The following is an 18,233-nucleotide window of genomic DNA, read 5'->3' on the forward strand; positions in this document are numbered from 1 at the left end:
TTCAGGCAGCATCTCCTTGCTAGACCCCTAACACATACATGTGTGTAGACACATCCACACAAGCTTTTAATTACACTCTTTGTCTTCGCATTTCCCTTATAAAACCTCTGCCCTTCCCCAAAACACACTGAACTACAGCTACACTTATATAGCTGCCAATCACCCACACAGACGGTGTGCGTAGCAAGTGTGCACAACGTGTTGCTACACTGGTCATCCAGTAACAAGGTACCACTGAGAAGGAAAAGCATATACCCAATATCTTATAATAACCTGTAATGGAATATAAACCTCCAAAACTCCAAATCCCTCCGCTGTACACCTGAAACTAGCACGACATTGTAAATCAACTATACTTCAATTTTTTAAAAAGAGCTCTGCCTGGGAAAGGGGGACTCTCCCACTCACCTTTGCCATTCAATGGCTCTGTCATTTCAAGCCAGTTGCCAACCCCGCTAAGCCTCTGTCTTCTTGTCTATAAAAGACGGCACTGGTCCTTTCCCTTGCAGCCCTAAACTTCAAGATCCTGTGTAGCTACAAATGACTTAATAACCACCACCAGCTAAACAGAACACAAGCCTCCCAGCCAGAGGGTTAGCAGAATCTGTGGCTGACCGTAGCCAAACTTAGACTTTAATGTGGGGTTCTTTTTACAGTTAGTTTTGGAATACACTCAAAAACCAAAAGGAAGCTAGATTCCAATCCCTAAGTGAGGCCAGCAATGATCTTCCGAGGGCAAAAGACAAACGTGCAGGCCCCAAGGAGGGCAAAGAGAGGTATGGCGGCTGTGTACCAGCTACAGGGCAGAGTCCTGGTGTTGGGAAGCCCTGGCTCAGAGAAGACTCTGGGCTCCTCAAGCACCCTGCTCAGTCTTGGCAAGCAGACCAGGCCAGGTGCCCAGGTTCCCGCTGGGCACCAGAAGCTCTCATGTTAGCCACCATTCAGAAGGAAGGCACACAAGCCTTGAACCACCTACCCTCAGCCATATGTTATGAAAATCAACTCGCCAGCCGCCCACCACCACCCCGCCCCAGACCAAGCGAGAACATGAGCATTTATCAAAATGCTGATGGGTTTTCGGAAACAGAAAGACAGAGCTGGCTGAATGGAAGAAAGCACTTCTTTGAATAATATGGCACAGCTTGAGGGCCTGCCCGGGGTGAAGGGGAATTAAAATAATCAAAATCAATGGTAATAATGTGCTCAAGAAGCAGTTCTGAAATGCAGATTACCCACTCAGTAGTCAACTCACTAATGACATTAGATAATATGAAACACAAACAGGAGAAAAAAACAATCTAAGCCAATTACACTGATTATGCTTCTGACATCAAAAGGTATGGCAAATGAAGCTAAATTTCCATATATTAATATTTAAGCCAGTGTGGAATAGAAAGTAATGCACATAATGAAGACCCACTACATTTGAGTACACATAGTTAAAATCCCTAATCAAGCAAAAAAAATTTTTTTTCTAAATGATAATTAGCAGTAATCATGTTCTTTAAGTGCAGGATATTATGAAGTACAAACTGCCATATTTTGAAAAGTACCCAAAACCAGAACTCCATTTGCTAGCTACAACACATCAAATATAAGAAACAGCAACTTCAGAGTATCTTTCTCTAAATCTTATCAATAAATGCACCTGCAAAGAAACAGTTACACGTGTGATTGGTATGACCACAAAGTAGACTGACATTTACCAAAGACAGACAATGTTGACGCAGTGGGATGTTTTATGCCCTAGGAAAACAGGAGGAAAGAAGGAAGAGAGGAGAAATAGGAATGGGCAGAAGAAACTAGAAATCTACACCTCCTAAATGATTTTTGTTGAAACAACCTATGACACTCTGTCCAGACCTTTAGCTGGCTCTCCTTTTCTTATTCTTCAGTTTGCAAATAACCACGGATAAGGGGGCAAAGCAGAAGTTGTGCCAAGCCAGCAGTGAAGGCTATGAGTGCCATTTAGCTTACTCCTGGGTTTGTTTTCATGGTTGAGTAAATGGAGGGAAATGGCAAATTGAAGCAGCCGCGTCCATTCACGAGGACCTCCTACCCACACACATCATCAACATCCAGAAAGTACTGACGACCCCTGGTACTCAAGATGCTTTGTGAGAACAAAGCAAGGCTAGTCCATGTGACAATACCAAGTGAAGACAGCACAGTTCTAGGGTGCTACTCACACAGATCTCATCACTCCTTTGGCTCCTCCGTGATATTCAAGATGCTGCCATTATCTGCAGGATGAACCATGGCACAGAACGGGAAAACGGCTTTCCTGGAAGCCTGCAACGGGTCCCTGGGACCACCGCGGAAGACACACTGGACACCATGATGACATGCACTGCCTTTAGGAGACACGTCAGAAGATTGGAAATTCCCAACACAGGAATGAGCACCACTTTAGAAAGCCGGCTCTGGTGTGGGATGAATGTTCGATTCCTAAGGGTCCAAAGATTTTTAGATCACACCAGTGAAGTTCCTTTAATATCCCCTTTGACAACAAAGCCAGGTTTTATTTTTCAGTCTCACATTTAAACCACTACCAGCAGCAACAAAAACAATTAAGACTCTTTAAAAAGAAAATCCAAATGGAGTTAGTCCGAATTTTTAAGATGCACAAAAAATTTTCAGGCTAAAGCACACAATCCCGTGTGCCAGCTTCTTTGCCTTCCAGTGGCCTCATGGGCCTGAGGCAGGAAATCCTGAAGAAATATCTTTAGTGCTGAAAATTCAGCAAAACCATGAATGTACTTAATACCATGGAACTGAGCACTTTACAAAAATTAATGTGATAAATTTTCTGTTATGTGTGTTTCAACACAATTTTTTAAAAACTGGAGAAAAAAAAATTCTAGCAAAATTATGGAAGGGTATACCTAAGGTTGAAAACAGAAGAGTCAAAAAACACCAGTGGTTAGAAGTGGCAAAGAGGATGTGAAGACGTAGTACCAGCAGGTCCCATTGGGGAAGCTCGCCTTCAAGCACGTTATTTTTACCTTTCCTTTTCTTCATCGTATAAGCAGCCAGCATAGCCAGGGGTTGATCTCAGTAGAAGTTGCCTCTCAAACAATGACTTGTGTTGCCCAGCACTTCTGATCCATGTCACTCTGCCCTCTTAGCGATGGCAACTCCACACTCTCAGACCCCAGAGCATCCCTTCTATTGGACTCTTCGCCAAGTTGCTTCACTCATGCTCAGTCATCTCATTTTCTTCCTGGTCTTTTGTGGATGCTCTACTCTCTGCCTCCAGCCTGGAGCAGAAGATAGCAAGATTGGTCCTTATCTAACAAGTCCCTTCACAGATTTAAAGGAAAATGGGGCTGAATTTAGATGAGACAAGAATCGTCTAACCAACTCTTAGCTAACTGTGACATAAAATAACAAGGAAACCATGAGCTGAAACAAGAATCCAAAATGAGAGTTTGAAAAAATAGCCTGTGTATTCAATTGACTTAGCATTATATTTAGAATACTTATTCTCAGCCCTGAATATATATAAAAAAAAAAAAAGAAAAGAAAGAAAGGTGGTTAAAAACAAAAATCCTGGAAAACCGAGAAGAAAAAAAAAATTCCTCCTGTTGTACCTAAAATTCTAAAATAGCATCTGCTGAAGAAAAAGAAATTAGAATCCCTTGATATTCATGGAGCATCTAATAGATATTCAGCAATTTTCTGGGCATTGCAGGAAATAAGGTGCAAATAACACAGTCGGTCGAGTCTCTTAAGAAGTCTGCTTTCTTTTTAGAAGACAAGACTAACTTCAAAGCCTTTTTTGATGCAAAATATGATGTCACACCATAAGCTTAGCTCTTGTCCTTCAATGCTGTTGGTCACAGGAGGGTCTGGTGTGGTATGTCTCTTCCTAACTCTTGATCTATCCAGCATCGTTAACAAAGGTGCATGTGCTGTTTAAACGTCCTGGGAGGAGGAGTATGTTTGGGAGGAGACTGACATGGATTCATGGTGGGGTGTCAAATATTCTGAATAATTCAGCGAGTCCACACCATAAAATGTGTGTGAAGTCATTTCTGCCCAGAGCTCCCTCTTTTGAAGATCTGTCATTCCCAAAGCCTTGGAACAAGACTGTGGCCCCCACTCAGACTGCAACCTTGCATATCTTTCTTAGAGTCCTTACTGTTCTTTCTTTTACTCAACATTTAATGAGAGCAGCTAGACATGGTAGACTCAGAGACAAAGTTGTAGTTCACAGTCTTACTAGACAAGAAAATAGACAAGTTAACAATTACAGCACTACATGAAAAACACCAAGGGAGAAGAAATGAATTCTCATGAAATCATGCTAGGAAAAAATGGAAGGGCTTTCTAAGTATAAATAAAATGAAAGAAATCTTTAGTGAGCAAGTATGACTTTAAATTTGTCTTATCTAAGAATCACCTTAAGGAGAAAAAATATATAATAAATGCCTACACATCCACTACTCATATTTAATATTTGTATTTGTGCACAAAAAAAATGTGCACATCTGTCTACCAGATAATGGTGTTAAAAAATTAATCTAAAATGATAAATAGGAAATGCACTTGCGAACAATATTATAAAGGTTTAATACTTGCAATATGTAAACAGTTGCTATAAATTGACAAGACAAACAGTTAACATCTAAAGAAAGGCATATACAATTACATAATTCTCAGGATATTGGAACAAGTTAATAAATTCATTAGAAAATGTTTAGCCTTAATAATTAACCACAGGTGTGCAATTTGGACAACAATGAGATACTGCTGTTAAGTACTGGTAAGAGATGGAGAGATGGCTGTTCTCAAACTCCTAGTTAGGAAGGAAAATTGGGTTATCTTTCAGGAAAGCAACATTTATGAAATACATGCATAGAACATTTAAGTCCATACACTTTGACCTGGTAATTTTACTTCCAGGAATCTTCTCTACTGAAATAATCAGATTTAAGAGGAGTTCTATACCAAAAGGTTATTGTACACACAATCACGAAAACTAAACACACTTTAAACACCCAAAACAGAGGAATGCCCCCCACACACACATGCCTGCATGGGTTATTGTGGGTGCTCAAGATTTTTGAATCAGTTGGTCAATTAATGATCCATCAAAATTTTTAGGGAAAAAAGTCTCTTTTTTTTCAGCTCCTTTCATCATTGCAACTACATGAACTCACTCCCCCCCACACAAAAAGCCTCATTTTACAGACTTAAAAAATGAGATCCCCTAAGGTGGAATAGCTAATAAATGGTTTCTGTAACTTCAGAGGCTACATTTTCCTAACACACTGTTCTGCCTTTGAAAGAATGTTCATAAATACAACCACCAAATAATAGTGAAGCTTCACATTTTTTATATAATGAAGTTTAATGCAGAGAAGAAAATTATATGCTTCAATGTTTTATAGCAATGCATTGCAGTATTTATTAATAATAATTCCTTAATAATGGGGAATTATCACAATTTGCTTTTAACACTGCAGCACAAAGATCATGTAATAAACTTTCCTTTTAAATGAATTGATGAAAAAAATGTCAAGACAGGTAGTATTTATGAGGAAAGGAAAGTCACAGGGAAATTAAAATCTTAAGGTTTTATTTATGCATTAAAAAGAAGAGGAAAAGAGCAATTCCAGAAAGTTCAAATGAGATAGAGGTAGATGGTTTTTTCCAGCTATTTAATTAGAAAAATCTGTGGACTGGGATACTTGTTTTGAAGCCCACCGTGAATACAAATGAGCCAGTCACATTACAGCAATGTCAATCCAAGAGCATAATATTTCAGTATTACCATTTCTTTTTTCAAGGAGTGCAAGAACAGCTTTCTAAATACGACATGCCACTTATTAATATTTAGATGTCATATACCCTCAGCTTTCCAGGGAAAGTGAAAGGGTATCTGAGCATGAATAGCAGCCAAATAGCTGATAAGACACAAGGTATGCTGTGATCAACAAGCTCTCTGTGGGAAAGAAAGAGGCCATCACACTGGCCTGCTTGGGGATGGTTATAAAAACCTGCATCAGAAGTTCCCCTCAATGCGCAGTGGTTAACAAATCCAACTAGGAACCATGAGGTTGCGTGTTCAATCCCTGGCCTTGCTCAGTAGGTTAAGGATCTGGCATTGCCATGAGCTGTGGTGTAGGTTGCAGATGTGGCTTGGATGCCATGTGGCTGTGGCTGTGGTGTAGGCCGGCGGCTATAGCTCCTGTTAGACCGCCAGCCTAGGAACTTCCATATGCCTTGGGTGGGGCCCTAGAAAAGACAAAACAAACAAACAAAAAACCTACATCAAAACCAATAACAAAGATAAGAAATTAGGAGCTCCCATTGTGGTCTTGCAGAAACAAACCCAACTAGTATCCATGAGGATGCAGGTTCCATCCCTGGCCTCAATCAGTGGCTTAAGGATACAGCATTGCCATGAGCTGCAGTGTAGGTTGCAGATGCAGCTCAGATCCTGTGGCTCCAATTTAAGCCCTAGCTGGGAACTTCCATATGCCATGGGTGGGGCCCTAAAAAGCAAAAAAAAAAAAGAAGAAACTATAATATTTAATATAAAAACCAACAGCCTTCCCCACCTCAGCTTTCTTCACTATACCCCCAATACACACACAAGATTATTAGCGTAAGAGTTTGAGTTTTTTTTTTTCCAAAATTCTTAATAAATGATCTCTTAAAAATTAAAATGGAATCTCAAAGAAAACCAGGCTTGGGAAACACTAATATATGATCTCTTGGAGTAGATCTTGAGGATAATAAAGTCCTATAAGAAAGAAACATAGTTCATTTTGTTTTACACTCAGTTCTTGCAGGCCACATTGCATTCCCCTGAAATCCATATGTTGCAGCCCTAACCCCTAATGTGAGCATTTGGACTTTTAAGGAGGTAATGAGAATTGAATGAGGTCATAAGTATGAGAGCCTAATCCAATAGAACTAGTTTGCTTATAAGAAGAGGAAGAGGAGTTCCCGTTGTGGTGCAGTGGTTGACGAATCCAACTGGGAACCATGGGGTTGCAGGTTCAATCCCTGGTCTCCCTCAGTGGGTTGAGGATCCAGTGTTGCTGTGGCTCTGGCATAGGCCAGCGGCTGCAGCTCCAATTGGACCCCTAGCCTGGGAACCTCCATATGCCACGAGAGCAGCCCAAGAAATGGCAAAAAGACAAGAGGAAGAGATAACAGGAGAGCCCACACACAGTCCAAAGACCATGTGAGGTTGCAATAAGAAGGTGACCCCCTGCAAGCTGAAAAGAGAGACCTCACCAGAAACCAACCCCACAGGCACTTTGATTTTAGACTTCCAGCCTCCAGAACTGTAAGAACATAAATTCCTGCTCTTCAAGTCACCCAGTCTGTGGTATTCTGTTACGGCAGCCAGAGCAGATGAATATACCAGTCTTTCCCAACCTAATTGAAAAGTGGAACACTCAGATCCCAAAGCGCATAGTGGCATCTCTCAAGCAGCTCAGAAAATGTTGTCTCAGGTAGTTCGAGGAATCTGACTACCACTCTCTCCACACACCATGGGAGTAAACCCTTGAGGCTTCACTGCTTAGCAGCATAGGATAGTATTGTTTCCTCGTTGTTCAATCCCTTTATTAAAAAACAAGAACGAAACATTTCTATCAAAACTGTTTGCTTTTTGTAAGGGTACTGGAAAGGTTAACCTTTGCTTACCCAAAAACCTCTGTTATATAGACCGCTCACTACCAACAGTGATATTTCTTAGCACTTACTCTTGACACTTATTTGGGTACTAAGTAAGTACTAAGTAGCATGTCGTAGGCATTGGCTCCTGTGATCGTCCCAGCGTTACAAAGGAACTGTGTAAAGGAAGAGTGTGTTGACCAAGGCCATACCTCTAGTGGGTGGCAGATCTGGGGTTCAAATCCAGGTCCTCTGAAGTCACTGTCCACATTCATGCCCAGCTGGTTCAGCATTACTTTCTCTTCTTTGGAAACCAATCTGAGTCAAACCAGTCGGTCACGCAACAATGGTCAGTTCTTTTGGGAAATAGTGACAGCCTTCAGAGACTAAAGGTGAAGGAGGCTATGCATATGTCAGGTTGGAATTATATCAAAACATGCCACCTGTACCATATCAGTTAATAAGCACACAAAACAGTCTTACAACCCCTGCCCCTACAAGCTGGGTGAAGTCCTCTTCTTTGTCCTCAAGCCCCCCAGCAACCTCTTTTTAGAGGTTCACTCAAAAGCAAGCACGAGGAAACAAGCAGCGGAGTCAGCTAGACCCCTGGCTGGACCAGATGTACGGTGCTCTGGGGAGCACACGGTCCAGCCCAAGACAGTTCTGGGCCTAAGGCTGATTGATTCCTACAGCTCCCTCTCACAAGGGTGAGGGGGACTGAAAACTCTTTTTCGGCCAGCCCTGCATCTTGAATACATTCCATAATACCAATTTGTCTTCTATAATGACAGATGAAGTTGCTACAACCCTCTCTGAAGTAGGAGTTACCCATTTGAATGCTTCAAATGCTAGCAACTGCTTGGGTCAGATAGTGTTGTTTGGGAAACCGAAACAACAGATGTGTGGAGAGAGAGATTTATTTGAAGGAACTGGCTCATGATTGCAAAGGCTTGATGAGTCCAGAATCTGTTGGAGTAGGCTGGAAACTCAGGAAAACGTGGAGCTCAAGTCCCAAGGCACTTTGCTAGGGAACCAGGGAGAGCAGAAGCTGCAGATAAAGCTGGAGGGCAGACTGTTGGCTAAATTCCTTCCTACTTGGGGGAGTTCAAGCTCTGTTCTAGTGTGGCTTTCAACTAACTAGGTGGGGCCCACCCACCTCACAGAGAGTAACCTGCTTCACTTAGAATCCACTTTTTGTGGCAGGGGGAGGGGGGGAGCTAGGGATTGAACCTATGCCACAACAGTGACCCAAGCCACAGCAGTGCCCATGCTGGATCCTTAATCCTCTGAGCCGCCACCAGGGAACTCCAGAATTCACCTATTTAATGTTAATCTGATTGCAAAAAAAAAAAAAAGTTATCTTCACAGAAACATCCAGAACAGTGGTCTGCCAAATAGCTGCTCATTGTGTCCTAGCCAAGTTGACACAACAAAATGAACCATCATGCTACCCCAGTAATAACTACCTGTAGATTATGCTGTTTATAAGAAAGTATTTTAAATGAATTTATACATTGTACTTACGAGAGTTAACTAAGCTCCCATAACAAATATCCAGTCTCTGAAATTCTGGGGCTTAAAGAATAAGTTTCTTTCTTGCTCATGGAACTAACAGCTCAGGGTAAGGGCTCCAGGTCAGCTGCTCTCTGACCCACTGGATCCCAGAGAGGCCCAGGTGCATGGCAGCTCTGCTGTCTTCCACATCAGTTTCCAAGGCCCCTCTGGCTACCACAGCCCACAGTTCTGGGGAAGGAGTATGGTACCTAGAGGTTCTAGTGGCAGACCGGGAAAAGAGAGGAACGCATCAGCAAAAGAGAAACCAGATAATATCAGCTGGCTGTGTGCCCAGGAAGAAAACCTGAACCGCCAGTAGTCACCACCTTCCACTTGGTAAAATACTTGGTGGTATCAGGAAGCAGACATGCCATCTGTAGATTAACTTCATTTTCTTCAGAGCGCGCACTTCTCTCCAAAAGCGTCTTATTCGTTTACTAGTTTACTGATCGGGTTTGCAGGCGAAGGCAAATGGTAGTTTGGATCCGACTGCACAGAGCGCGTCCTGGCTCTCCACACTGCTGTGTGACCTTGGGCAAACTAATAAACTCTGGAAGCCTCTGCTTCCTTCTGTAGAAAGGGGAATGATACCTGTGCTGACTGCTGTGGAGAGGTACCCAGAGAGCCCCACTTCAGCATGCATGCAAGCCATCCCCAACTGAGGGCTCTCAGCTGCTAAGAGATGGCCCTGCCCAGGGTCACATCCCTTCCAAGGGGCATCTGACCTCCACTGATCACTGGGGGGTACTGGTGGGTGGGGGGGAGGGCATAAAAGCATAGTCCCCTGTCTCTGGCTGGAACAATGCCAAAGGGCCTTCCCAGTCCCCAGTAGGATCTACAGAGCCTTCCGTGCAGCCAGGGCAGTGCCACCCTCCCGCCCACTCTGTCCTCCCAGTTTACTGCCTTCACCACACGGGGTTGATCTCAAAAGCTCTCCGCAATAAACCTCCTACACACACCTCTTCATCTCAAGAAGCAGACCTAAGGCGCTATCACATAGGCTTGTGGGGATTAAGGGAGATAAACCTCTCCAAGCACTCAGAATGGAGCATGGCACACAGTAAGCAGCTCAGCAAGTATTTGATGAGTGGAAGGAATGGATGATGCTTTGTCCTTTTTTAATTAGAAAAGCAAAGCGAAGAGAGGTTAAGAGAACATCCATAGCTGTGTAAACTTATCTCTGTCTAAATTATACTGAAACCAAAATTTAAAAAAAAAGTAGGCAAAGTCCTTTGTAACACTTTACTGCACTACTTCTTTTTTTTTTTTTATTTTCCCACTGTACAGCAGGGGGGTCAGGTTATCCTTACATGTATACATTACATTTTTCCCCCAGCCTTTCTTCTGTTGCAACATGAGTCTCTAGACAAAGTTCTCAATGCCATTCAGCAGGATCTCCTTGTAAATCTATTCTAAGTTGTGTCTTTACTGTGCCACTTCTTAGAGCCAGAAAACACTTCATTGCAATCGTGCATCATTCTAGCTGCAAACTGAACATGAGGAAAAGCAATGAAATCAGGAATACTTTCTCTGATACTAGGATTGAAGCCTTTCGTGCTGCCCTCATTTTAAATCAATTACGTTACTCTTCAGATCAGCATGACAAATATTGCGGTGAAATAGGCAATTCTGTCCCCCATCTCTTCCTGGGAAACCTAAGAGCTATGTTTGTTTGATTTCTCTCAATTCTGATTCTTGGCGCAGGTTCGCTGCTATAAAATCCCTTCCACCTCTGCAACCCCACTGACAAATACGCAAACATCCGGGATGAACTTTGCATTTTTCTGCCTCGAAGGCTCTCTGCACCACCACTGAGCCCAGCTGGCTTCTTCCTCAGAGCCCTACCTTGGCTTTCAACCCCGTTCACCATGGTGGTGATTTCCCACAATAGTGCCATATTCAGAATGTGCAGAGGACATTAAATTCAGTGTCTAAACTCCACAACGAATTTTTTTAAAAATTTACGCTTCAGACCCTTTTCAACAACTTTTCAAAAAACCATCCATAGAAGAGGTCACCTACTCGCCTCCAGTGACAAGGGCACCCTCCCCTGCACCTCTGCATTCATCTCCTGCCCATGCAAATACGCTTACAGCCCACAGGGAAAGAGGCACAATTACCAATCTCAACCAGATCCATCTCTTTCAATTGAATGTCAAAGAAACATCCCAGGAAGTCATAATTTACATGTAGCCCATTCATCGGTCCTTTTCAGATGGACTACATTAATTCACAGGGGAGAGTAACCTTCTCAGAGACACACATTTACATTTATATAAAGTAGACTGGAAAATAATTGTGTTTCTCTATGAGAAAAATGACAGCTACATCAAGGAGACTCTTCTAGCTTTTTGTGCATCACTCATAACACTGCTTTCAAATTACATCTGTGGAGAGGACGCCTGGAAAGGCAATGCTATTTGTAACAAGCGCTTTTCAAACCATTCAAAGTGCCCTTACTTTTTTTCCTTCTAACAAGTACACCTTGCTTAATTTTAGCATGTTACCTCTTATAAAATGTGTCACGTGGAAAACATTCAAAGAGGTTTCTCAGAACATTTTCCCTCTGAGAGTCTTAAGCATAGATGGTACATTAAATGATTACAAAAGACCCTGACTAAAGGCTATTCTCTATATGTAACATTCACTTGCACTCTATCTCCGATCTATTGACATAGAGCAGTTTATTGGTCAATATCACTGGCCAGAGGCAGACAGGGGTCCGATTCCAGCCATCTAGAAATCTATTATCCTGGGGCTAATGCATAAGCCTTTCACCTCTACAGATCTGGTTTCAGCTTCATCAGTTAAAAATGAGTTGGGTGGTCTTGTCTTACCCACATTAAAGACCCATTATGCAGCTCAGCCTAAGGAAACACCACTGGTCATAGGCATCCATTTAGTAGGTCAACCTTAGGGAAAAGTTTGGTCTCTTAGATAAGCCTCCTTCTCTGATCACTTATTCCTTGCTCGGCTGACCCCTGGCAACATTATGAAGTAGGCAGTCAGTCTGGGGTTACTCTCAGTCTATGAGTCAACAGTGCAGGATGGAGGAAATGGACAGAAAAGCCAGAGGAGAGACAAAAGACCTGTGTCCTAGTCCCAGCTAGCCTGGAGCAAGCCCCTACCTCTCTGTGGCTTAGCATCTTCATCTGTAACCTGGGGATAACAACCACCCCTACAGCCAGAGTGTTCTCAGAAGGACTGAAAGAGCTTGGTGTTCCCTGGTGGCTCAGCCGGTTAAGGATTCAGCACTGTCACTGCTGTGGCTTAGGTTCACGCCCTGGCTTGGGAACTTCATGACATGGGTGTGGCCAAAAAGAAAGAAAAGAAAAAGAGCTCATGCCTAAGAAAGCTATAAATCATTTGTGAATGACAGGATAGCTACTACCAACTTTGCATTTTTTACCTCCCACGTTTTCCACATGCCTTTCCCCATTTTACCGAGAGGCCCAGGGCTCTCCTCTAACACCTGCTCCCACCCAGATCAGGCTATTATCAATCCTATACCCAGGGCCTTTCCTGCCCCCATTTGACCTCCCCTTCCCACAAGGTGTGGTCTCTGTCAGGTGTCAGATCGGTTGAGCTGAGCAGCTGCTCCTCCCTGGGTCATCAGAGCTTCTTAGATGCTCTTGCCAGCACTTACTAGAGACAGAGCAATTTCAGTAAAAGTACAGACAAGGAGGAACTCACTTGGTGGGGGCGGGGGTTGTAGAAATTCGCAAGGTCATGTGATTTACTCAATATCAATCCAGGCACCTGGCCTCGAAGCCCAGGGCCAGCCCAGTCCTGGAGGAAGAGAGATGCCTGCAACCGTATCCCAAACTCACGGGACCACCTCTACACCCCCACGGAACACTCTGCAGATACCACGTCTCACCTGTAGTTCTAGAGGCAGACTTCAGTGTGGAACTTCCTACCAATGCCAAATGGACTGGTACTGCCTTTACTCTGCTCCTATTACAGCAGATACATCCATTGGTTAAACTAGAATCAAAGCCTCTTTCAAGCTAGCTCAAAATTACCCGCTTGTAGACTGTTGATGAATATATATTTCCAAAAACCCAAAGGGAATGGGGTGAATGTAGGGGTAGAGAATGAAGAGATACAAGCAATTAGGTCTAAAATAAGGATATACTATACAAAGTGGGGAATATAACCAAATATTTTATAATAACTATAAATGGAATATAACCTTTAAAAATTATGACTCACTACATTGTACACCTGTAACTTAGATAATACTGTATTCAATATTATTCAAAAAAAATTTTTGGCCACACTTGCAGCATGCAGGAGTTCCCAAGGATCTAACCCGAACCACAGAAGTAACAATGTTGGATTCTTGACCACTGGGCCACCAGGGAACTCCAAGTATACTTCAATTTCTTTAAAATACCAAACGGGTTTCTCCATATATCCATCAAGGCTTCTGGGTCACTTTCCTTCATCTGCAACTTGGTTTACTGTCAGGAAACGCAAGCTAGGATTCATGTGGTCCTGAATCAAACTATTAAAGAAACACATGGCCCCCGAATCGTATCAAGGTGGGCGTCCATCTCAACGGAGATGCCTGTATGGACTATCTCCCAGCTTTACTCCCACTCCCACCCCAAGGGAGAACTAATGCAATCAAGCTCATCCTTTGAGGGCAGAGCTCTTGGGACAAAAGCACAAAATTCTCCAACTCCCTCACCTCAGCCCTTCCCAGCCCACACGTACACCCACTCCTAACCCATGTTTTGCAAATGAGATCATTCCTCAAAAGATTTTCAGAAAAAAATCACAAGCAGTAATAGGGAGGGTTTAAGGCCTGGTGAGGAGGCAGATGACAGGGTCAGGTTCAGGAGCTGGGGAGGGGTTCGTGTGGGGATCAAGGGAAGAGAAGAGAAGGTGTTAGGGCTGCTAATGCCTCTGAGGACCTGAAGGCTTTTTAGCACCAGGGACAGCCCCCACCCTCAACTGTCCTTAGCTGAGGGCTTCACTAAGCATTAGGGAATAGAGTGACTGGTAATCTATCCAAAATTCAGATTATCCAGCTCACCCACAGAAATGGATCAGTCAGTCTGGATTCGGGGCTCAGCATTTTTACCTGGCCACCTCAGATTATTCTGAAGCAAGTGGCCAGAGGACTTCATCCTGAGACCTGGCCATGGATCTCATTGAATAGAGCAGCTTTGAAGCGGAGACTCTGAGCTTTATGAATGGGACTCCCATACACAGGCGCAGGCGTGATCCCAGGGGAAGGTGTGTGTGAAGACACTCAAAGGCAGGGTGCGACTGGAGAGAAATCAGCTGATGTGATAGTTACACGGTATGTCACATAAAAGGAAGTGTTACGATGGTAAATCATTAACATTTGAGGGCTTTATACATGTACTCTATGTTCCTTGATTGCCGAAAATGTGAACCTAGGGGAAAATGTCTCAGAGCAACACCCATAAATAATAGCAGTGAAGAGCAGTGAAAAATGACTTTATTTAGCCTCAAAGGGAGATATACAGGCATCTCCCCAACTTTAAAAAAATACTATTTCTGTGTTTTTATTTATTCCAAGAAGAGATAAGCAGTGCTGATGTTGTGCTTCATGTTGTACAAGGAAGGATACTTAAAACAGTCCTAGGATTCTTTTAACACAAAATATCTCTTTACACACTCTATTCTGTTAACCACTGATGCTTTTCTTTGAGGGAAGTTCTATTTTGAAAGCTATTTTCAATATTTCAAAAAGAGATTTTTGTATATGCCCAAAAGGAAACTTAACATTTCTCCAAGTTAAGACCATATAGGCCAATATTGAAACTCAATTATGTGAGTATGTTTTTAAAAATCTCTTGGAAAGATCTAAGGAAAAATATCAGTGGTCCTTGAGAGCAAAACAGTTGAGGAAATCTCACTTCAGAGGAATATCTCACTCTTCAGTTATATCCTGGCAATGGAAGTTAGCTTAATCAAGAGTCAAGTTCACTTCCCAATTAAAAGACTTTCTAAGTGTTCTGCTCAAGAGCTATCTCTGGAAGCACAAATCACTACATCTGCCACTGAGTCACATGCAATGTCAGGTTGAATTTTTGTTTTTTAATGATTTTATTTTGGTCTCAAAAAAAAAAAAAAAAAAGGCGAGAAAGGTAACAAGAAAAAGAAGCTGTCAGGAAAAAAAAAAAAAAAAAAAAAAGAGTGCATTCCAAAAACCAAATAAGCTGTCTTCCCAAAAAAGCATCACTTTCTTTGTTGTTGATCATATGCTAAAGTGATTTGCATGTTGTTATTTCAGGTGGAACTTTCCATTTCATTTCCATTCTCTCAAGAACCAGTTGCTATCCACCCCTCATTCTGCCTTGTTGCTATGGAAATGATGATGTACAGTAGGACAAGGAGCAAGGGTAACATGGCTTTAAACAGAAATATTAACAGACACATTATCTGGAGAGAATGTGGAGATTGCGCTCCATCAAGTAAAATATATTGGGGGGGGAATAGCTATATTTACAATCTGCCCTAAAAGAATAATTATCTAGCAATAAAGATACTTTTTTTTTTTTTTTAAGCCACATCTGCAGCGTATGGGAGTTCCCAGGACAGGAATCAATCCAAACTGCAGCTTTGACCTGCACTGGATCCTTAACCTGCTGTGCCACAACAGGAACTCAAAAACACTTCAACCATTTTGTTCAACTGATTTTATTTTTAAAACCTGAGTAACTGTAACATATCATCTTTGACTGTTTGAATTTCATTTACTTGCTTCCCCTCTCAAATGTTAAAACCTTTTCATCTGTCTTATATAAAAGATTGGTTAACGTTTGGTTAAAAGTTGCCAGATTAAATTGATTTTTTTTAATTATTTCAGAGTCCTTGCACTCATCGAGAGTTTCTGTGGCTTAAGTTTCCAAAAGTAGTGGTTATCCTAGAAGTCATTATACATTTGAAACTTAGGTATGACCTTAGACAAGCGTCTCGAACTCTAAATCTCTGTTCCCTCCTCTGGAAAACAAGACAACACCATTTATGTCACCAAGTTGTATAAAGATTTGATCTAATAAAAAGTTTGGCACAAGATAGGCATTTAATAAATGCAAGTGCACTGGCATTAGGCTGAATCCCTCAGCACATACCAGCTGAATGGATAAGATAGTTTACAGACTCATAGTGGGTGGCAAGACAGTTGGGGGGGAAAGGATCCTGGCTTGACCTAAAAATGGCCATGAATAATCCACAAAGTGGGTTATCCACACAAGCAGATACTCAGGCCTTGGCTATATTTGGAAAAGCTCTTGCCCGTCCATCCCAGATAAAGGTCCTGATGGGTGCCATAATTCCAGGTTGTGGTTTGACACTGAGCACTGGGGTGCTGGCTTTCCCCACAAGCTCAACTACTCCGAGCACAGAAATATCACATTATAATAACCACCCTGTGGCAAAGGCGATCTGAGAGCGATACAAACTCCTCCCTTCTTCTCTCCACCAGCGTCCAGACTGCTAAACATTTGGTGCCAGTGGTTACGGTCGATTCCATTTCCAGAAATGCAATGCAGCTGGAAAGTATTTTTTCCTCGTAGTAGAAAAAGCCTCTGCTGTTATAGATCTATTCAGCAAACCCAGGAAACCATTATGATACATAGAGAAATTGATTTTAATGCAATGTCAAGCACACAATTCACCAAACCCCAAAAAGGAAATGTTGGTCCATGTTGGTACCGGGACATGAATTTACCCCCAGTTCGCATTATCATTTGTGATGACTAGCTATGGTGAAAATCGACCCCTTTTTCTACAAGTGTGGCTGGGTGAATTTAGAAATATTTTAGAAATGTAAACTTCAGTTTCTTAGTGTAAGTCCCTTCCACTCAATTCCTTTAATGATCTTGTGAAATAGGAGAAAATAAGCTGACACTGTGACACTTCTGTTGCCATGTATTTTTACCCTATTAAATGTTCGGGGAACCTAACACTAGGAATGCGTTCAACAGGTTTCACTAAACCATACTTAGCTCTATTTTTTTTTTCTTCCTGGCTCAAGAAATCTACTTTCAATTTAAATTAATAGTATTGGCAAGAAAACCTCCACTTACAAGTACCTACCATGTATCCTAAAATGTGGCAGGCATTTTACTGAGTACCTTTTTTAAGGCTCAGGACAACCCTGTGACGTAGATATGCTGCTGTTTTACCAATGAAGAAACCAAGGCTGGGAAAGGCCCAAGTCCCCTGCCTGGGGCCATCATGCTAGAAGTTAAAGCTAAGACAGATCTGTTGATTCCCAGCCAAGTGCAACTGCTTCTTGCCCTAAAGCAACTGACTGAACTTCTCTAAAATCAGGAAGCCAGATCTTCCACTAACTTTATTCAGAGTCATCCTTACTAGATTTTTGATTGCTATGATGACCCATTTTTCCTTCATTCCAACTCTTAGGAGTCTTTAACACAGATGCCTAGGCCCCCACCCCAACCAAATGAAAAGAACCTCTGAGCTGAGGATGAGGCATTTTATACATATTTTTAAGTGCTCTAAAGGATCCTAATGTGTAGCCCAGATTTAAAACCACAGCTTTAAAAGACTGTATCTTACTGAACTTAAGAAGTCAATGATTCTAAGTCACATCCTGATTTCAGAGACCCTGAAATGGGAATAGTTAAGACACCAGGGATTCCAAGACCCACCCCAGTTTCAAGGATATCAAAATATGAACAAATGTACATTTCAGAATTTTTAAGAGACTTTACCATGGAAGATGAAGAAAAGTTAGATGTGTGATCTTGGGCTACTCCATTACCTAAAAGCAATTAGAGTAGAATAACCACTGATGTACCTTTTGTATATAAGGCTTTGTGATTTCACTTTATATTTGCCACCCAACAGTTATCTCTCATCCCCTTAATATGAAGGTGAGAACCATACAGTACTTTATGCCCCTAAAAGTTTGCCCAGCTACACACCTGCAGAGTCCAGAAGAAAGCAGAGATGGAAGAAGATAAATAGTGCCTTTCAACCAATATAGAACCCACTCGGGGTGACAATCAAGAGCACGCTCTCCCCTACTC

General features: G+C 42.1%; 1 long non-coding RNA gene across 1 annotated transcript in view; it reads right to left on the minus strand.

The window, feature by feature from the left end:
* Positions 1–18,233, minus strand: part of LOC102165717 (uncharacterized) — a 54,870-nt gene that overhangs the window by 23,489 nt on the left and 13,148 nt on the right. Inside the window, exons 2-4 of the long non-coding RNA XR_014838067.1 lie at positions 7,851–7,994; positions 3,006–3,260; positions 2,190–2,448 (exon numbers count right to left, since the gene is read on the minus strand). This is a non-coding gene — a long non-coding RNA (uncharacterized LOC102165717). The remainder of the gene's footprint in view (positions 1–2,189; positions 2,449–3,005; positions 3,261–7,850; positions 7,995–18,233) is intronic.

Source organism: Sus scrofa, chromosome 2 (genome assembly GCF_054392235.1).
Source record: "Sus scrofa isolate SSC_HxYL_T2T_F1_AM1 chromosome 2, Sscrofa_HxYL_maternal_Yorkshire_Landrace_v2.0, whole genome shotgun sequence".
NCBI lineage: Eukaryota > Metazoa > Chordata > Mammalia > Artiodactyla > Suidae > Sus > Sus scrofa.